This window comes from Sciurus vulgaris (assembly GCF_902686455.1).
Source record: "Sciurus vulgaris genome assembly, contig: HiC_scaffold_181_arrow_ctg1, whole genome shotgun sequence".
NCBI classification, from domain to species: domain Eukaryota; kingdom Metazoa; phylum Chordata; class Mammalia; order Rodentia; family Sciuridae; genus Sciurus; species Sciurus vulgaris.
In genome coordinates this window covers 244567-266988 of record NW_027632872.1, presented here as the reverse complement: position 1 = coordinate 266988, position 22422 = coordinate 244567, and the positions used below count along the sequence as shown (strand labels likewise).

The 22422-nt window shown below is 38.2% G+C and overlaps 1 long non-coding RNA gene across 1 annotated transcript; it reads left to right on the top strand.

Moving 5' to 3' along the window:
• Positions 1 to 7410: 7410 nt before the first annotated feature.
• On the top strand, positions 7411 to 21743 carry LOC306652374. The gene is made up of 5 exons (XR_013761383.1): positions 7411 to 7576; positions 9335 to 9459; positions 10018 to 10129; positions 17621 to 17674; positions 21562 to 21743. It is a non-coding gene; the product is annotated as an uncharacterized lncRNA (long non-coding RNA).
• Positions 21744 to 22422: the final 679 nt, after the last annotated feature.

Sequence of the window (22422 nt, the reverse complement as noted above, 5' to 3'; positions counted from 1 at the left end):
CCTCTTAGGGTTACAGGGACAGGGAACATAACCCAGGGCCTTGTAATGTGGGGAGATGTGGTCCTTGTGAATTACTCCAATTTGGAACTAGAATCCTGAAGGGCCACATCTAGAAGCCTGGGTGAATCTGATGTAGATGGAACATCATAGAGACTGTAGCTCTACTGTTTAAAAAAGTATATTTAGTTATAGGTGGACCCAATACCTTTATTTTATTTATCCATGTTTTTGGTGCTGAGGATTGAACCCAGTGCCTCACGAATGTGAGCCCAGGGCCCTACCTTGGAGCCTCAGCCCCAGGCTTGGAGCTCTACTTTAAATATGTTTATAATTTATTGTTTTTATCTCAGGTGCTTGGCAGAAGCACATGCAAATCCTAAGTAGAAGATAAGAACATTACAATGGGTCTCATATTATTACTGCAGAAATCATGCAAGTATATCCAGCCCATAATTAAAAAAAAATTTTCAGACAGAACATGATCAAGTAGAAGCAAGAGAAGATAGTAGATCCATTGGGGCTTTTGATATTGAACATTTCAATGAACAAGTTGTAGTTGTTCAAATATTAAAAACAAGGTTTTGCATTTTCAGAAGAGAAATGAAAATGTAAAAAAAACAAAATGAAAATTCTAGTCTTGAAATAACTGAAATTATGAAGTTAACAGATGGTTAAACAGAAGATGAGATAGAGCTGAGAAGATAATTAGTGAATTGATAAGATTCAGAGAAAAAAGGATGGTGAAAACTGAGGAGACCAAGGAGCACAGATACACTGAGGAGATCAGAAGTGTGTAACTGAGTCCCAGGCAGGGTTGAGAGAGAATGGGTACAAGTAGAATTTGTTAAGAGAATGACTGAAAACATTCCTAAACTGACAAAAATTACCAAGCAACATATTCAAGAAGCCTTCTTACCACCACACAGGAGAAAAAGCAGCCCATATTCATATACTGTGGTATGTCTGCAGAAAACCAAAGATAAAGAGAAAAATCTCTAAAGCTGCCAGGGGAGAGGAAAAGGTGTGATTTCAGAGAATTAACAGACTAATGACTGACTTCTCATCAGCAACAATGGAGACCATAAACCAATGGAATGGCATCCTCAAAGTATTGAGAGAATATAATCCAGTCTAGAATTCTAAAACCTGAGGCAATATCCTATGAGAATATAAATGAAGTACAGTTGTTTTGCATATGGCAGTTTTTCAGTCATATTAATGTAACCACTCTTTAAAAAGCTCGAAAGACATGACTAGTGAGCACATATTGGGTAACACAGATACACGAATTTTCATTATTGTAGAAAGAACAACACTGAAATAGGTATTAAGACAATCAAAGTGGATATTTTGGATCATGTTCTGCCCTCACCTTTAAACTTGACATGAAGTTGATAAATTTCTATGAAAAACAAATTAACAATCTGAATAAAGAAGAAAAATTTAAAATATGAAATATATGTTAAAGACTTTTCTTGTGACACCTTTGTCTGGTGTTGTCTGGGTAAAACTGACCTCCTAAAATGAATTTTCCTTATTTTCTTGAAGAGTTTTAAAGAATTGGCATTATTTCTTTTTTAGTGTTTGGTAGAACTCACTAGTGAAACACTCTGGTCCTGGACTATTCTTTAGGTTACAAATTAAAATTCTTTACTTCTTATAAATCTATTCAGATTTTTCTATTTTTCTTGAGTCGGTTTTAGTAACTTGGATATTTCTAGAAATTTTCCCATTCCATCAGTTGTCTAAATAGCATGAAGTTGTTAATTATATTCCCTTTTAATCCTTTTAGTTTCTGTAAGGTTTATAGAAATATCCTGTGTTTGATTCCTGTTCTGTGGTCACATTATGAAGGATCATAGGTAGGATGCTTATGTGGAAATCATTCCATACAGAAAGAGAATCTGAGAGGAAATGCATTGCTGAAGAGACTTGTAGAACTGATAAGTGAATTTAGTGAAGTACCAGTATACAAAATCAGCACTTGTAAATCAATAGAATTTCAATATTCCAACAGCAATTCAGTTAATAAAGAAATCAGGAAAACCACTCCTTTCACAATAAACTTAAAAAAAATCTGGGAATTAATGTAACCAAGGAAGTGAAATAACTCTACAATGAGAACTATAGAACATGGAAGAAAGAAATTGAAGAAGACCTCAGAAGATGGAAAGACCTTCCATGTTCATGAATAGGCAAAATTTATTTTGACAAAATTTATACTACCAAGAGAAGTATAAACATTCAATCAAAATACCAATTAAATTCTTCACAGAACTAGAAAAATCAGTCTACATTCATTTGGAAGAGAAAGAGATATAGAATGACAAATGAACTTCAGAACAAGAAAATCAGTGAAGGAGTATCACAATACCAGATCCCAGATTATGCAACAAAATTATAATAACAAAAACAGCAAGGCAACAGCATCAAAATAGATAGGAGGACCAGTGGAATGGAAGACACTAAGACAAACTCAAATACAGCCACCTTATATTTGATAAAGATACCAAAACATATATGTCACAGAAAAAACAACATTTTTAATAAATGGTGCTGGGAAAACTGAATATCCATATGTTCAAGAATGAAATTAGATCTCTTTATTGAACCCTGCACAAAAATTAAATCAGTGGATCAAAGACTTTTGAATTAGGCCAGAGACCTTGCAACTGTTAGAAGAAAATATAGGGTTAACCTTCCATCATGTAAGTGTAGACACTGACTCCTGAACAAACCCCCTAAATCCCAAGAAATAAAGCCAAGAGTCAATAAGTGGGATGTTATCAAATTTGAAAGCTTCTGCACATCAAAGAAAATGATTAAGAGAGTGAAGGGAGATCCTGCAGAATGAGATAAAATCTTTGCTAGCTACTTTGACAAGGGACGTTACATATTAAAGGATATATAACAGGGTGGGAGGAGTGGGGGAGGAGGAAAAATTAACAAAATGAATCAGACACCATTACCCTGTGTAAATGTATGATTACACAAATGGTATGCCTTTACTTCATGTACAGAGAAACATGTATCCTATTTGTTTACAATAAAAATAAATTTAAAAAGAATATATAACAAATTCAAAAAACTCAAGGCCAAAAAAAGAATCCCCCAAAACCCAATTAATAAATGGACCAAAGAACTAAATAGGAATTTCTTAAAAGAAGAAATAAAAGTGAACAACAAATATATGAAAAAATGTTCAACATCTCTTGTCAATTAGAGAACTGAAAATCAAAACAACATTTGATTTTTTTTTTTTACCCAGTCATAATGACAAAATTCAACAACATGAATAATAATAAATGCTGGCAGGAAGGATGTTGTATAAAATGTATACTCATACATTGCTGATGGGACTGCAAATTAGTACAACCATTATGAAAAGCAGTCCCTCAGAAAACCAGGATTGCACCCACAATGTGACCAAACTACGTCACTCTACAGTATTTACCCAGAAGAACTAAAATCAGAATACCATCTACAGAATACCATATACAAAATTCAGTCACTTCAGTGTTTAAAGCAACACAGTTCTTCATATCCAAATTATGGAATGAACCCAGGTGCTCATCAGAAGGTGAATGGAATAAGAAAATATGGCACATACACACAGTGAAGTTTTACTCAGGCTTAAGGATGAATGAAATAATGACATTTGAAGGTAAAAAGGCAGATATTGACAAAATCCAGACTCAGAAAATCAAGAGCCATTGTTTTCTCTTACATGAGGAAGCTAGAGCAAAACAAAGTAAAGAAGGTGACAGGGGAGGAGACTGGATATCATAAATGCGTAAGGTACATCAGCAGAGTAGGAAGAGGATAGGACAGAGGGTGGAACTGGAGTAGAAATAAGGAATGAATTTAACAACAGCAATGTTATGTATATATGCAAACATACCAAAAAGAATTTCACCTGTATGTATATATAGAAAATATCAATACAAATAAAGGAGTAAAAGGTAGATCAATAGAGAGGAGAAATAATGGGGGAGGGAGGAAGAAAGAGAAAGGGGGAGTACATGAGTATTGAAATGAAATTCTTTACAAGTATGGTCAAAATGAACTAAAATAGTATGAACAATCATAATGCTCTAATTTTTTTTTTTAAAAAATAGATTCCTGGGGCCAGTAGGGTCAATAAAGCCAAGTGTGGATTAGACATTTATAATAGCTATGGGATTAGGCAAAATTTCTTCTGTACCTGTTAGGGATTTGCAAAATTTGAATTTCCTTCTGAAGTCAAAGATGGGAGGTGCATATTGACTTCCTTATCATCCTATTCAGATATGGGTATGAAGGGGAAATTGGTGGTGAGTCTTAAATGAGCAGTCACACATCAAAAATTCCAACAAAAGGAGTGACACTCTTAGAGTTCCTGATTTTAAATTTTTTAAAAAATCTATTTTCTTCAGCTTAGATGATCTTTATTGATCAATCTCTCTTTTTTTTTTTTTTTTTTTTTTTTTTTTTTTTTTTTTTGTACTGGGGATTGATTGAAGTCAGGGGTGCTTTATCACTGATCTACATCCCCAGCGCTTTTTTATTTTTCATATTGAGACAGGCTCTCACTAAGCTCCTTAAGGCCTTGGTAAGTTGCTGAGACTGGCCTTGAATTTGCAATAGTCTTGTCTCATTCTTCTGAGTTGCTGAGATTATAGAGATGCATCACTGCAACTAGCAATCTGTATTTTTTTATTGATTATCTCTTCTGTAAGGTCAAATCTATTGAGCCTCTCTAGTGAATTCTTCAGTTAGATCCTTTCATCTTTCACTTTGGAATTTCTATTTGGTTCTTTTTTAAAAATAATTTCTCTTTACTCTGTTGATCAGTCATCATTATAATCACCTTACTTCAAATTGGTTCCTTTTGTTTTTAATGTTTATAGTAACTGCTTTGATGTCTTAAATCTATGCTTCTCTGTGACAGTTTTCATTAAAACTACTTTTCCTTCCCTATGTATGTATATGGGTCACACTTTTCTGTTTCTTTGTGTATCTTATGATTTGTTTGGTATGTGTGTGTGGAAGATGTGGACATTTTTCATAATACTTTTTGTATTATGATTCCCTTTCTTGCCCTCAGAGTTGGAGGTGATTGCTCAGCTTGTATAATTACTTGGAGTCTGTTTCTCCTGCTGTGTGTGGTTGCTGGTACTCACTTCTTCCTTTTTTCTTTGTTTTTATTTTTCTGTCCTACTCTCCAGCAGTTGCTTCTGGGTCAGCATATTTTAATGGTCTTCCTATGATGGGTTAGGGGTCATGCTTCAATTCCTTGAAACAATGAGGCTCGCACCTTTGATCAGTGGTTCTTATGAGGCTTGAGGAGTGCATTTCAAAGTTCAGGCAGTTCACTAATCTTCCTTACGTTTCTCTTTCTACATTTTCAAGGCCTCACATCCTGCCAGGGATGAGTAGCTCTTTGGGGCCCTCTGGTCCTCTCTTGAAGTTTGCAGTCTTGTGCAAGCAGTCTTCCAGGCCAGCAAGGGAGAGCTGATTTTTGATCAAGGCTCATTCTGCCTGTCTTATTCCTTGGTTTTCCTGGTTAAATTTCTCTTTGGTCTGCTGATCTGTCACTTTTCCTGACTGGTGTTGCAAATTCAGGTTAGTTGTGGCATTGGCCTTCCCTGACTTTGTCCCTGGAATCAGTGACAGTGTCCCAGGCATGGGATCCTTGTTCTTCTCCAAATAAACTTAATTTTCTCTGACATTGGAGCTCCCAGTTTTTAGAGCTTGCCCCATACTAGTGGGACTTCCACCACAAGGACTTGACAGTGGGTGTGGGGTGGGTGGAGTTCCAACCTAAAGCCCCCTCACTTCCTCTGTTTACCAACATTAAGTAAATTTTTCCATACCACCTGTTCCATTTCTTTTGGGTTTCAGTCAGTATCCAGACCTTCAAATGTTGTTCACAGTTTTTGTTGTTTTATTGTTATTTGGGGGGGATAATACTTATAAAATGTTTTGTTCACTCATTCTGGACATTCTTGCCCCTGTGTCCCTTTTGTCTTTAATTTTTAAACATGTAAATTTTATTCAAATTTATTTCAGTATATGTTCTGAAATAGGGATCTCTTAGCTATTAGTTAATCTGTTTGGTAGTTAATATTATGTGTTGCTTAACCCATGTGTTTTTCACTTATTTGTAAATTGTTTTCTAATTTCAGTGAGATTTATTTTACTTCTCTTTCTCTTTTTCCCCCTTTTATTCTGTCAGTTAAACCTTCTTGCACTTGGTTTTTCCATCTCTTGCTTTCCTTGGCTCCTTAGATTCTGAGTAGACCCACTCTTTCTCTTTAAACCTGTCTTTTGATTTTCTCCTTAGTTTCCCTCACTGTCCACATTCACAAATTTCTTATTTTCTTGCTAATGTGAGAGCTGATATTAGCTTAAGACAGTGAAAAGGTACAAAAGTGGTAGGAGGCTCTTACTGTTGGGTCCTTCCAGTGCAGCATTGGCACTTGTGGGATTTTTCTTTTTCAATTTCTGACCCCAGGGGCATGGTTTGCCCTTGTCACCCTGACCCTGGTGCTTATAAGTCCCGTAGTGTGCATTTGATGGAACCTGACTTCTGTCCCAGATCAGCTACATCTGTTTAGAATTTTGAACCTACCTGTACTGTTGTGCCAGGTGTGGAACCTCAGAACACTTCTTTCTCTTACTTGCTTTCTTCAGATTTGCTTTCTCAAGTCTAGTACCTTCCCCATTCATCACCATGCCCATTTTTTTGTATCATGTGACACGTGCCCATCACAGCCTACTTGTCCTAACCCCATACCAGCTCTTTATACTGTCTGTTTCTATGGTGGGAGTCTCGAGGAGCCAGTGGGCAGCTAGGCATTGTATCAGTGGCCCTCATCCTGGAAGTTGGTGTGTATTCAAATTGACTTGTCCTTCTAGCATGTCAGGGGAGGAGTAGCTAGGATTTCTCCAAGATTAGTGGGCCTTTACAACTGTGGCACAGGGGAGGGAAGATTGCCTGTTTGGTCATCTTAGTATCATTTTAAGAATTTTGTTTTAGTTGTAAATGGACACAATGCCTTTATTTTACTTATGTTGTGCTGATGCTCAAACCCAGTGTCCCACACATGCCAGGAAGATGGTCTACCACTGAGCCACAACCCCAGCCTCCAACTTCCTACTATCTAACACACTAATCTTCATGTTTCATTCTAAGGGTCCGATACCCAAAGATGAGCTTTGTCTCCATGCCTAATTGTCTGCCATATTCTTGCCAATTTGGCAAACTGGGTCTTGGGTCCTTTTCTCATTCTTTCCTACCTTGTTTTTAATGTGGTTTCCCTGAACAACCCTGCTCCACTTGGTATTCTGTTTGTTTACTCATCTTTCCATGTAAGGAGAGGCTATTGAACATCACTTTTATCCTAATTACTGTGGGAGCCACTGGGGTTACAAGGTGAACCTCCTCCACCATTCCCTTGTCTTCCTGAGCTAGAGACACATGAGGTGTAAATCACACTCTGGGATATCTACGGTGGAGGAAACATACCAATGCTACTGACCAAGGAACAGTCGAGTCAAGATATTTTTATTCTCTCATTTCATACAACTTGCAGTAAGTCCCCTGAATTTTTAGCTCCTCCCCTCATCAGCATTGATGTATGTAGTAACCCTTCCTCAATTTTGGTTCTTGCTTTTTGCACTTTTGACAGTTTGTCCCCAACCCTTTGATCCACCTGAGAATATCATTATTTGTATTCTTACTCACTAGTGGGATCAAACCCTGATCGTTGATCTCTTTTCCTAAGGAAATTCTCTCTCCCTTGTTCTTATAATACCTGACTCAGTTTTTTTTTTTTTTTTTATAGTCTTTATTAGCTTCTTTTAAAAAAAATTTCTTATGGTACTGGGGATCAAACCCAGGGCCTTGTGCTTTCAAGGCAAACATTCTACCAACTGAGCTATATTTATTAGCTTCTTTTTTATATTCTCTACTTCTAACTCTTGGCATTCCTGAATGTTGCACCAACTACAGTTTTGTTGAAATAAGAATGCTCAGGACCTCTGCAGGGTCAGTGGACGCACACAGCTAGGTGAGGAGAGGGGAATGTTGCTGAATTGTCCTTTGTCCTAGGTCCTCCTCTGTTTCAGTGCTCTTGGCAATTTTATCTCTTCTCAACACTCTGAGCATATGTACTCAAATGACAGGTTAATTTCTGTCAGTTATGCTGCACTGTCCAAGAATTTGGTGGATTGTTCCATGTGGAAGCAAGCAGCACTCAGGTGGATTATCATCTTCTCTAACATAGTGATGTTCCTAGCTTCCAGCCTCCTAGGTGGAAACCCACCCTGTTGCCATGTGCTGGCTTTATCCATATCTTCTTGGCTGCCAGATGTGCCAGCCCAAGCTGTGGGGTGCCCTTCAAGGGCCACTTCTATTAGGTGTCTGTTTACATAATCCAGGGCACCCCTCCTTCCCTTTGGCCCCTTGCTGCTGCTCTTTCTCAAATCTGTGAGAGTCCAAGCCTTGACTTGACTGATTTTTTTTTTCCTGAAGTAACTCTGATCTGTCGTTCTACTCTTTTGCTCATTCATGCTTCAGAAATTCCCCAGTGCCTTCAAAACCCCAGGTGTATTCCAGACCGCACTAGCTCCTTTCATAGAGGCAGGACGCTAGCCTAGTAATTCATTCTCTATTAGGGAATTCATGCAAGAATCTGCGTGGATTTTCTGTTTGTATCTCTATTTTTGTTTGTTTTTGTTTCATTTTGCCAGGAGTAGTCATCTCTCACTCTCAGTTCTGCCTTGAAATTCTTCCTCAAATTGTTTTAGATTCCATGACCTGGAGATATCCTTTCCCTCCCATTTGTCCATACTTTAAAAATATGGTATTTTATTTTTATTTCAATATGATTTAAAAAGTATAATAAACTCTAAAAGTTGATATATATACACAGTAGAGTTTTGTTCAGTCATAAAGAAGAATGCCATTATGACTTTTGCAGGAAAATGGATAGAACATGAGAACATTATGTTAAGTGAAATAAGCCAAATTCAGAAAGTCAAGGGACATCTGTTTTCTCTTGTATGTGGAAGCTAGAGAGAAAAAAGAAAAAATATGATGTGAATTTTATGAACATGGAAGGGAAACCAGTAAATTAGAGAAAGGGGCAATGGGAAGGGAAGAGGGACAACAAAGTAGAAATTTTGTGGAACAAAATTGACCAAATTGTATGCTATATTTTGTTGATGTACAAGAATGTAACAGTCCCAGTATATGTATAATTGCATTGCACCAAAATGCTAAATTTCTGGGAGGGCAGAGGAGGATGCAGGTTGACTGTTTTGCACTTATTGATCTCTTTGGTTTCAGCTGGTGACAACTGAAGTATGTCAGACAAGATGAACTCTGAGCTCAGCAGTGGAGGTTCCCCTGGAACCAGTAATGAGCCATCCTGACTACAGACTGAACCTCTGAGCCCTGAGTGCCCCCCAGAGGTAACTAAGGAAATAGTCTGTCCTGGCAATGGGAGAACTGAGGTACCAGTGGAGTGGGTGTGGAGGTGGAGGGCAGCTCTTAGGATGAGGGGACTAATTCTTCTGGTGAACTGTACTGTTCTCCCATGTTATTTATTCTAGAACTAGGTGTGGTTTATTCTTAATTCATTAATACATTGTGCACAACTGTTTAATTTCCTCCAGAAAAGTGACCATCTTTTAATAATTCTTATTTTTTAAGTTTGTATCTTTAAACAGCAAGGCATACCAAACTGATTGTTCGGATTTTGTCCCATACGTGTGGTTGTGCTAATTTGAAGCTCAGGTCTCACCTGTACCTGTTTTTTCATGTTTCCTTATACATTCTTTCCTCTTTGTGACTCAATTCATCATCAAAGAATTTTATTCTCTTGTTGATCTTTGTAAATAATAATACTAATAAGCATAGTATATCCAGTTTTAAAAATACAGAGATGTTTGAGGACAGAGATAATTGCTACCTTATGTTTCTAAGTGTGTCTTCTGGGGTTGGTCCTCATGGTTTCATTGCTTTTACAGGTGACAAAAGTCAAAGAACAAGTCCATGCAAGAGAAGAAAAGGAGCATATTTGAAGCCTATACCTCCAAGGAGGCAGTTTCAGAAGGCTCAAGGAGAGGAGTGCTTATCCAGGTGTGTAAATCTACTGGCTGATATTTCCTGAATATGTGAAACTCATGCTGTGTGCTGTTCATTCCACTCTTTCCTGTCTGTGCTGCATGCTTTGAGATGATCACATAATTGGTGCAGGGTTTACTGCTTCTTCGACCTGCAGTGAGTGCATTTAGAAGTGAAAAGCACTATGAGACAGTGGTTGGCAAAGTACTCTGATTTGAGAGGAGGGAGCTCTTACTTCCAGTATTATTGCCTAGGGATGCTTCATTGGAAGGGATGAGGGCAGGCCATGGACAGCCAGGCCCTGGCCAGTTTGGTTAAATTGAGAGGATTTGTGTAAGCAAGAGAGTTTTCCAAGTGGAGCTACTGGTACAAGTGTGAGATACTAAGGCAAAAGTGGGAAGTGGCATTTGGATATGTCAGACATTGAATAGTTCAGTTTGCCTGATGCACAAAGATGCTGAATGACTGAGAAAAATGGATAAGATTGGGAGGAAAACAGTGAACATCAATAGACAGTCCTTGTTGATTGCTTTATAGCTTAAATAATGTGTTTCCAAGCTAGTTCAGTGGTTGGCAGAGTAAACATTCATTGAGCATTCCCTGTGAACCTGGAACAGTTAAGGTTAGGAGCATATTGCATAGTTGCTTTTGAGATGACTGTGGACGAGACTGATTTTTTTTGTACTTACGAGCTTACTGACTAGTAGAGGGCTGCAGTCATGGTAACTGATGTTTTGGGGATAAAATGGCAGGTACTCAGATAGAAGTATGACCCAGGAGTATGGGAAGATACTGTGGGACAGTGGACTGCACTTTTGGAGAGGCCTGTTTGAGGAGGTGACATCTTTGGTGGGTATTGAGCATGACAGTTTAAACCTATTAAATGAGTGACGCATGTAGGAGGGAGATATGGAGATGCATTTGCACTAATGAAAACATGAAATTGTGGAACATTGTAGAGTAAGGCAGCTTATGTCTCCTTCGGGGTGAAACCTAAGGCAGGCTTAAGTAATAAGACTGGAGATGGAGGCAGGACCAGTTATTCTTTGAACTAAGTTTTTTTTTTTTTTTCATAATTCTTGAATTAGTGTAGAACTTTTGCCATGTGTTATATGGCTGACTTAAAAATGTTGACTGTAATTTGTTTTCTCTCATTCTGGAAGTCTAGCTGCTATATTTGTATTTTCAGCTGAGGATCCATCCAAATAATAGACACTATCTTCATCTCTTCTGTTTTATCACCTTTCCATATTGAACTGTGCTCAAGTGGTGTTAGGATCATGTCTTAGTCCACAGCTTAGCTCAGTGCCTAGCATATGGCTGATGCTTAATAAATTTATGTTGAACAAATATTTACTGTCTGCATAAAGATGAAGATCTTTTGAAGAAAATGGGAGGGAAACTCAGTAGTTATAATATGAGAGAAAAATAACTTAGAATTTTGGTTGCAGTATTATACCTATATAGAGATAGTGTAAGAATAGTTTTCTACCGTGGTATTTCTTTTGCTATTAATTTTTGCTTTCAAAGTGAGATTTTGCTGACATTAAAACAAAACAAAAATCTTATCAATATAACAACTCTCAATCCCAGGAGCTCTTAGTGATTCCCCCCAGTCTATGACCTCATGAGACTCCACAGCTAGAGCCTCCCCCCACATGTGAGAACAGTTGTACTTGGCAGATGGGGAGAGGAACGGCTTCCAGATATGAGGTCAACATGTGAAATATATAACAGTGTAAATAAGATTTTTAGGTGAGGTGGCACATGCCTATAACTCCCGGCAGTTTGGGAGGCTGATGCAGGAGAATTGCAAGGTCAAAGTCAGCCTCAGCAACTGCAAGATGCTAAGCAACTCAATGAGACCCTGTTACTAAATAAAATACAAAGTAGGGAAGTTGGGTGGGAGATGTGGTTCAGTGGTTGAGTACCCCTGAGTTCAATCCCTGGTTGCAGAAAAAAAAAAAAAGATAGGCAGAGAAAGAGTTCATCTGCTTTTGGATGTAAACTTTCAGAGTGTATGTCTGGGTGGGCAAGGTAAAAGCAACTAGACAAGAAAGAATATTGTAATGCCATTGGAGAAAATGGAGAAAATTAAGTGTGTTAGATATACTCTGAAACATTTGTTAACTATTATATATCAGGTCCTCTCAATTCAGAGAAAATAAACTTTCACTGAGAGATTTTATGGTTTTCAATTAAGCTAGACATAGCTTAATTGGTAGAATGCTTGCCTTGTAAACAGAAGGCCCTGGGTTTAATCCCCAGCACTGCCAAAAAAAAAAAAAAAAAGGAGTAAAATGATATTTTTTAGTACCTATACTAATAATTCAACATTTAATTGGTTTACCTATATGGGGAAGAAGAGACTACAGTGACCAAATAACTCTCACTAAGCAACAATAACACATGATAATGTACCAGTAGTTTTGAAGGTTTTTTTTTTTTTTTTTTAGTCAGGTTCTCACATCAAGGAGCACATAGCATTCCTTTCTCCATAGGTGCAGTATTGGGAGGTTTTATGGAAGATGTTGGGAGAGATGAGAGCATGATGAACATGTGTAGAAGGGGCTTCAGTTTGGGGAGATGACCATGGAGAAGTGAGGAGGAGGATGGTAGAATTGACTGTTTCAGATTCCAGAGGATGCTTTGACTGAGACACCTGTCACAGTTCCTCCTAGAGTAGATTATTGGTATGAACGGTTATTTGACCTCTGCAAAAAATTCTAATCCAGGAAGAGAGGACAGGATGGGCTAGTTTCTAGGATCCTTTGTTAAGTATGAAGTCAGCTGGAAAATACTCGGGTATAAATTAAGGATGAGAAAAATAAGGTGACATTACAGTGGAATGCACCCAGTCATTCAGAAGGGAGAGGTGTCACTTGTAACATTAATACCAGGGGCAATAGTAGATTGTCAACTGTGCAGACATTAATTAATCAGTTAGTTCAAGAAATGTTTCCTGACAACCTACTGAATACCACATATATACCAGTGATAAGATAGGGGAAGTAGGGAGAAATAACTATAGAAATACAAAAAATTACAGATTGAGTTAATTGTTAATAGGGAAATAAGAAAGATGGGAGATAACAAAGATGGGAGAGCCACTTTATCTAGGGCGATTAAGGAAGGCTTCTGTGAGGAGGTTCTCTCTGAGTTCAGGTCTGAAGGGTGAGAGGGAGTCAGGCATTTTGAGCCTTAGGGGAGGAATATAGGCAGAGAGATCTGCAAGTTGAATAGGGTTGGTGTTTTGAGGAGCAGGAAAGAAGGCTGTTGGAATATAAGTGAACAGAGAAATTACAACATGAGAGTAGTTGGAGAGGTTGACAGCAACCAAGTCAGGGAGGGTCTTTTATTCAAAGAACAATGGGAAGTCACTGAAGGGTGTTAAGCAGGAAGAACATGATCTGTTTCATATCCTAAAAGTGTCTCTCTGGTATGGGAAGATGAATAGACTAGAGTAGAAGCTAGAAATTCAGAGCCATTGATGTAAACTAGGGAAGAACATTTGAAGAAGTGAACAAGGGTGGTGGCGATGAAGAGGGAGAGAAATAGGTGGATGTGGAGTGATTGCTGACACGACCTTCTGACAGTTAGATGTGGAAATTGAGGCAGAGGGAAGAAGCCCAGATGGCTCAATGGATGACGTAGTCACTAACCAAGACAGGGCAGACAGGATGAGACGTGGTGCTGACTGTGGGGAGGCAAGGAGGGCATATGGATAAATGAGCGAAGAGGCCCTGGTGTGGACTAAAGCAAGCACCTAGGCCCTGCAGTAGTTGAGTGCTGGGACTCGAGCAAACTTACCCAGGCTTGAACATAGTGTGATAGTGTCAGTTTAGTCACCCTCTCAGTGCCCCAGTTCCTCCTATGCAAAAAAGAATATAAGAGTCTCTACCTCTTAGTTGTTGGGAGGGTTAAATTAGTTCATAGAGATAAAACTGTGAAAACAGTGTGTGGCCTGGAGGACACCTGTGGAAGTGGCACTTGAGATTGCTCTTCTTATTGTCAAGGAGCGTCTGTGACTCAGCTCAGGGGGTTGCTGCCATGTGAAGGTGGCTGTTCACAGCTGCTGCTAGAGCTTATGGTTTTCAACGTAATCTGGAATACATACTTTCACATGCGAAATTCTTCAGGATGTTATTATCAAACATCCCATCAGTCAGATAAAAGGTGTTTGTGATTGCCAAATTAGACAAATCAACCCAGTTTGTGTTCACAGTACCATTTGGTTCTTCAGGTAGGCGGGGATTAGGAGGACAAGTGGCATCACTTGAGAGAGGGCTTTGCTGGTCGAGTATAAGGGTAGGAGGGGACTCAAAGCTCAGGGTTTGTGATGGTAAGAAGTAACAGCAGGACATTACTAGGGAGCCAAAAAAGGGAGTAAGTTTCATGGGAAGATAGTGAATATTAAAAAGTTGGTCAGACTGTGACTTGGAGTTCTTAGTGAAACTGAAGGATTGTTGTAGTGGAGTTTCTACAGTAAGTGAATTGGAAGGACAGAAGTCTCTAATAAGAAAGTAAAGTTTGGCTTGTGTTTGAACACAGTGTTATTAGGGTGATGACAGAATACATGTGGTGGACATGGAAGAGTGGCTGGGGTGGGTGGAGAAGGTACCTAGGATGACAGACTAGGGTTGCCTAGTCATTGACATGGATGTGAATGCCTCAAAATGTTTTCGTGAGTCAGGATGGTGGGGAAGGCAGTGGGCTACCAGTCAACACATCAGTGAAACAGGGCTGTTACTGGGACAGTTTGAAGAGGAAGCAGGAAAGAAATGCACCAAATAAATGGCATGAACTTCCAAGGACCTGGAGTTTTTTTTTTTAAGAATGAACTGAGGGAAAATCATTTTAAAGCCATGTTGGAGAAGCAAGGAGGAGACAGTCTTTCCCTGGTCCCTGGGAGCACTCAAGGTAAGTGATGACATCAGAGGACAGCTAGGTTTCAAGTCAGTATGGAGTTGCCAGGACCATTCAGAGCAAAGGTGGAAGAAACAGCATCCTTACTGGTCAAATTTCAGGGCTAGAGGAGAGTTTAGAAGGCAGATGACAGATGAGTGACTGGGTGAGGTTAGAGGTGTTTGTTAAAACAGGAGAATAAGAGTCTGACACTTTTCCAGTTAACACAGAATGTGCTGGATATATCTTGCAGATGACAGATTTTTTATGGTTCTTTTTAGATATTTATAAAGTAGAGTGCATTTTGACATTTTATACAAACATGGAGTACAATATACTCTAATAAGATCCCATTCTTATGGTTGTACATGTTGTCTAGTTTTGCTGGTGGCATATTCATATGTGAACATAGAAAAGTTATGTCCAGTTCCTTCTACTGTCTTTCCTATTTCCATCCACCCTCCTTACCTTCATTCTGACAGATAATTCTCAACAGACTGTGCTGCTAGCTTCTCTGCAGGCTTTAGGAACCACCCTGGTCTGATGTGGGACCTTTTTAGAACTTTATTATTGTGATCTGATCTCTTAGGGGTTCTGTTCCTGAGGTACAGTTCTTAAAAGCTGTGCTCCAGTCAAATTTACAATTGCTGTTTTGGAACACAGCGTCTGCCATCTCCTATATATTTTTACATATGAATTTGGGGATAGAGAATTATGAGTAAAATATTTAAGGTCTTTTTAATGTCTTTTCCTTTTAATAGAGCCTTGAGCCACAAGTCCCTTTCCCCTGAGCCCAGCCTTGGTCTCTCTGAGTGCTCTCTAATTAAAGGCACTTAAAGCATGGGGTGTTCTCACTTTTTTATTTCTTCATTTGCAAACCACTTACTGAACTGGAATGGGTGATAAATGAGTAGGGATTTAAAAAAAAAAAACAACTCAGGCTAGAGTAAAGATCGTGGAGTCAGAAAATCAAATTGTTAAAAATGTAATTTCAATGAACTGACTTTCATTTGTTTGGCAAATGCTTAAACTGCTTAAACTGTGAGCTCTGTGAGGGTAGAGACTGTGTGTGACTCTTCACTGTATTTGTATCTCTTGACAGGGCACTTACAATGCTAGTTATCAGGAATTATTGACTAGATGACTATTTAGGATAAATGTAAGTTGTGGTGTTCCTCTTCCCTAGGAAGAAACAACTGTTGTAGAAGTGAATTGCTTCGGCACCATTAAGGGAGGCCTCAGTGCTTATCCAGCCATATTTCCCTGCCCCCCTCTCTCTGTCTCTCTCTCTCACAGAAATACAGTTCTAGTCTGATGGGGAAGAGTAACTGTTGGTTTTCTAATTCACTTTTGCTAACACAGTATTTTCTATTGTCCTTATCTTCTGATTTACTTTAAAATTTAACTCTTCCACCCAGGATCAGGTCAGACACTGTCCCTGGAGAATTTCCTGGTCCTCCAGCTGATTGGAAACTGCATCCTCACTTTGGCATTCTGTACATGTTCATTTACAACAAGGATCAAGATTAGTTATCACCCCCCACCCCGCTGTTATCTGACTCAGGGTTGTGACCATTGTGCTTAATATATAACTAAGGGCTGAAGGAAAATTCGTAGTATTCTATTTGATATGACTTTGTATATCATAGCACAGATATTTGTAATTTAAATATGGTATAAGAGTGAAAGAAAGAAATTATTTTCTGCCTAATTTTATGTCCTCATCTATTTTGTTAATTATGTTTCTTTGAGTCATTCACTTTAGGGGTAAATTTTATTTAAAACACATTCTCAACCTATCCTTTAAATCTGGCTGTTAGGTAAACAACTGCTTCCATTCCTGTGTTCCAGTGGCCTGTGAATGCAGCTGGAACCTGGGGAGGCTTGAAGCTTCCTGCAAAGGGGTAAAGCACTGAACCACTATTGAGGACTGGCCCCACCTGCACCCCTGTACATAAATAGAAGTGGACCCTGATTTGGTGCTAGAATAACATGAAGTAGAAGGCTGACTGGGTGGTCTAAACCTTGGAGCCAGTATTTCCCTTTTGCTTTAGGAGCTGGTTATGAACCATTTTGAACTATTTACTCATTCAGTTCTGAAGAGGGTCCTCAGTAAAAGATGTGCATTAGTTTATTGAGGCTAATTATGCAGGTTGGAAATCAACTTGTATCATTTTGAAAATTGTTACAGAAACAATTTTACAAAGCTCTTGGAGTGGGAAGAATTAAAAACCCGTATTATGTAGTGAGACATGAACCCCACATAGCCTTATACTTAAGGTCAAGGTTTAAATTTGAAGACCAGCATCTAAAATCCCAAAGTTGCCACTATCACACTCTGTGCAAAGCTCTGCTGATCCTCACTTTGCCTGTTCTCACCAAGTGTCATCTGAGTTTGTAGTTTTCCATGGGTTCTGGTCTTATCCCAATCAACATAAGTCGTGTTTCATGTATTTAATGAAAGGTTTTCATACATCAAATGTGTTTTCTAGAACAAATTATTAATCAACTTTTTATTGGAGAAGAACATTACTTATAGAAAAATAAAAACATATAGATATAGCTATTTAGATGTTAACAGATTTCATTTTTGTTTTAAAGGGTATATTGAGAATCAATCCAAAGAAGTTTCACGAAGACTTCATTCCTTCTCTGGTAAGTTCAAAAACTTTATCATAAACTTGGTGTCACACTTAGTTTTCTACATGTGCTGTGAAACTGAAATCATGTATTCTAAATACAAAAACAGTAATAAAATGAAATTGAGAATGGGCAAAATTTGTTTCATCTAAGTAAGGAAAATTTGCCTTTGGTTCACCACCACTTCTGCCAGTCTTGAAATCACACACCAAATGTGAAGGAAGGCATTTGTTTTGAGACTGCAGAGAGCAGCTAGCCCTAGGTAGACTACCCACCAATTCGTGTAATTGGACAGACATTTCTTGGTTTACAGCTTAAAAGGATTTATCATTTTTTCCATTGATTTAAGTTGATCTTTCTGAAACAATTGTGCTATCTACTTTCAATCTGCACGAACTAGTCAGACATTTGTCCAAAGTAATGTGTAATGCTTTCTTTGTTTGTGGAGGGGGAGATGTCAGGGTTTCTTACTTCACTTCCATGCAGATGATAGCTCTTGGTAACAAGGCTCTTTACCCTTAGTACTTTAGAACCTTTCTTACCTTTATGATTCATTTTAAGAGGTCCTGTCCTGTTACAGCAAGTTTACACTGTCATTTCATAAGCAGTAGGTCTCTGGAGAGGGTTTGATGGTACAGAGCTGGGAGGGCAATATTCTTGAATTCCTGACCTAACTTTTCCAGGATGCCATATAAGCAGAATAGCTATAGATTTTTCACACTTAAAGAACCATAGGGATTGACTTAAGCTGTAGATGAGGAAATGGAATACATGTATTTCATTATGTTAAATAATGAATTTAGTGAGATTATAAGTCCAGTCATATATGTCATAAGTGATACTGTTATTGTTATAAAAATCTTAAAGACCTATTCTAAGTTCTGCTCAGTCCCTTATCCCTGGCTTTTTGGAAATAGGGATTTGTATTTGTGTTCGAGTTGATCTTGAACACAAATGCAAATCAAGTCTTACCCAATTGATTAGGTCAAAAGCATCACTGAAATGTCACATTATTCTGAATCATATTCTGTTCTGTGACAGAATATATACTGACCATACTACTTGAGTTGTAGGATTGAGGGTCAGCAGGAAGAGTTCCACTGTACAGTGAAAAAGTGCAGTTTATAGATATTACATTCTGTAGTTTGATCATAAGGTAGAGATCACATACAGAATCACGAAAATTACCCAAAAGCATTTCTTAGGAAGGTGCCATGCTGGAGATGGATAAGCCATCTCTCAATAAGTTCTGCATAACCAGTGTTTTCTCTGCATTAGAAAGAATGATTTTCTCCATTGACATGCTAGTTGGAGGAACTTGGTTACCTTAGGAGCCCTCATGTATGAAAACATGGATTTTTAGACATGAGAATCACATCCCATGTAGTAAGGGATTCATCCTGAGATGCACCTGTGAACTGAGCAGATTTCAGATCTTGTCTATTCATGCTGAGTTTGTGCTCATTGGTTGGAGTGATGAGGGGAACTAGAACGGTTTTCTCTTCTCTCTGAGTGCACAGTCTTGAATTTCCCCAACTTCAGTCCTTTAGGTTACCACCTATCAGATGTGGGGTTTAGGACAAAAGCATCAAAGGAGGCACGTATACTTTACATCAATCACTGGAAAGTTATCAATACAACTAACAAGTGGTTAAGTAAATGATATTCAATGACAAAATGTATTCCTTGCCCAGTTTTCCTCAGTGGACCTGTGTTTCATTCAAATGCAGGATTTTCAGATTTCTTGGAGCTCCATGCTGAAATGCAAAGGAGATCCACCTCTGGCCTGCACCTCCTCGATTCCCAAGCCTGGTTCCCCGTGCCCTCATTGCTTCCTTGCAGTTATTGAAGTTTCTTGCATGCACATATGTGGGCATCTTATGCCATGGGTCTAAGCTGTACCCATATCCCTTAGAAATACCTGCACATTAGCCACCATCAAAAACAGGGACTGTCACCAGTGGGCTTGAGCTTATTACTCCAGGGGAGCACAACCATTATTTGTAAAATGAAAGAGGAGGATTAAATATTATCTGTCATTTACAACTTAAAACTTCCAGGATTTTTAGGAAAGAAAAAAATAGAAATTTGATTATTTAGGTTAATTCTTACTACAAATGATTATGAAATTATCCAAAGTCAAATGATTAATTTTGTTGCGCTAAAGTATTTACATAGTGGTTGAAGAACAGTGAATTGATATTCCATTATCAAGTACTATTTTGTTTTGAGGTAACTTGACTTAGGTTTATTGTAATTTCCACTGATAGAAAATCAGTTTTCATTTTCTTTTGACAAATCCAAAACAAATGGGATGAGTCACTTATGTGTCCCTGCTAGCCTCTTGGGGGTATTCCATAAAAATAAAATACAGAGTGTGGATAGAATCATGTGACTTTCAAGCAAACCAAGATAAAATCATATTGAGATGTTTTAGATGTCTTTTTATTATATTTGGGGAAGGATAAAGGGAAAAATGAAACAGAGAAGTCCAGCCTTTTAAAAATATATAAAGCACTGTTTCTATTCTGAATTATATTGGTCCTAGAAGCTCTGAAACTTTTTCTGGGTCTTGTTATGGGAGGCACTCTTTATGTAGCTGTGGAATTTATTTCTGGTCCACAGGGAGCTAGCTCTTCCCATCAGTGAAGGATGCTTTCTGGCCATCATAGCATACTTAGATTGTCCTCCTTCATCCTCTTTCCTGAGTATTTAGATTACCCCAGATCCCTTTCTGTTTTCTCTGTGAATGTTCATTATCCATTTCTCTTTTACTTAAAAAAAAAAAAAAGAACTTTCAGATGGATAGGACAAGTCTTCTGGCATCAAGAAAAAAAAAAACTGAACTCTTTGGCCTTAAGAACTAGTTAAGAGGAATGATTCAAAGTTTAATATTGAATATTTTCCAAGCTTAATATCTTTATAATAAGAGATTTGGCATTAGATACAAGTTTCTGAATGAATCAAGGAAGAACTGAGAAGTGTGGAATATCTGGAGGTTTGTGTATTGTCTGGGGCTCAACTCATCTCCTCTTTCCTTGGTTTCTGGGGATAGGAAGCTGACACTACCATCACCCTAGCATTTAAATCTGAGATGCCAAGGGGTGGTTATAAACTGCTCATGAAATAGGCATTTCATTGCCTATGTTTTGACACACAAGAATAGGTTAGGGTGACCTCCCAATAGCTTTCTTGGTTCCAGGGAGGGACACTGGATCATGTCCCTCTAAATTGCAGAAGGCAGCATGATGGTGATAGGTGACCCTTGAGTTGCTCACTCTCTATTTTCTAGTATCTCTTTATTTCCAGTGAAGCTCAACATGAGGTCAGCTGCAATAATTGTTTGTTGCTAACCTGGTAGCTGTTGCTTAGGAAGTAGGGTGGGGTCAGGTTTGGCTGTTTGGAGGTCACAGCAGCCAACCCTTAAATAGATTGGAAATTGGGAAGAAAAATCTGATGAAATACATGATTGTTTTGTAATTGGAAACTTTAAAAATGCAGAGCAACTAAAATCCACCTTTTTTTTCATGGTGATTTTGGAATGTCAGTTTTAGCTAACAGCTAAAGTTCATAGTAATCACCTTTAATCCTTTAATATTGAATCTTATCTGTATACATTGCCTCATAGAAAAATTTGAGTAGTGACTTTCTAGACCATTTTGCTGTCACCTTCTACAAGAGAAATTAGCATTTGACTTCTTATCCTCTGAAAAGGCACAACTAGTATGAGTTTCTAGAAGAATGAAAGAGACTGAATTACAGTTAAATATGTGTGTGTGGCTGTGGATTAGTGTTTCTGTTAAGTCAGTAGAAAGATTCTGAAGTCTACCATTCTTCAACTAAGGAAGTGTTTTTGGTGTCAGGCCCTGGTGAGCTGACTGTGCCTTTAATTCTCTCTCCAGCCTAGGACAGTGATGGAGACACTTTTATTGATGGGGTTCTTGCTGGAAATAGACCCTTAAATGGGGATCTGGTGGTCATGAAGCTGTTTCCTGAGGAGCAGGGGAAGGTGAGTTAAATTTTATTTTTCTAAAGATATTCTTCTTAGGGTCTTTGGCATTCCATGGAATGACATGCAGCTTCAAAAACCAGGGGAGTCCCAGACCTCTCAGCCCCCATGCCTCTGAAAGCGGCTATAGAGTGTTCAGGACTTGTAGGCAGCTGCTGGGCAGAAATCTGATAATTCAGATTTTCTTTTTGTTCCCTCTCACTCCATCTTCTCTGTCACATGGTATTTTTTTTTTTCTTTTTTTGATAGAAGAAAAGCTTGCAGGATCCAGTCACACTAGAAACATGTTCTTTCCCCACAACCTGTGCTGCAAGATCTGGAAAGACAAAACCATGGACAGAGTGCATTCTTCACACATTTCTGCTTCCTGTACTGGAAAATCTGGGCAATACATGTCAGTTCTGTTAGGCCCAGTTTGGTGATTTGGCATCTCTAGGCAGATAAAAATTGCCTGTATACATTTTTATAACAGGGGTTTAGTGACAGAAGAAAGCATTTTTTTTTTTTTTGTTAGAAGAAAGCACTTTTAATATGAGAATGTTTTGGGTTTCAGTCTCCTATTAGTATCTGACATTTGAAAAGTAATAATGGTTTTAACTTTTACTTCTTTTGCATAACAGTAAGCATCAGACGTTGGAACAATTCAGTTTTTTTTTTTTTTTTGAATTGTCAAGTGAAACTTGTGACTTGTATGTGTATGTCTGAATTTATTTTCATATCATTTAATTTTGTCTTAGTTTATTGGTATTTAAGA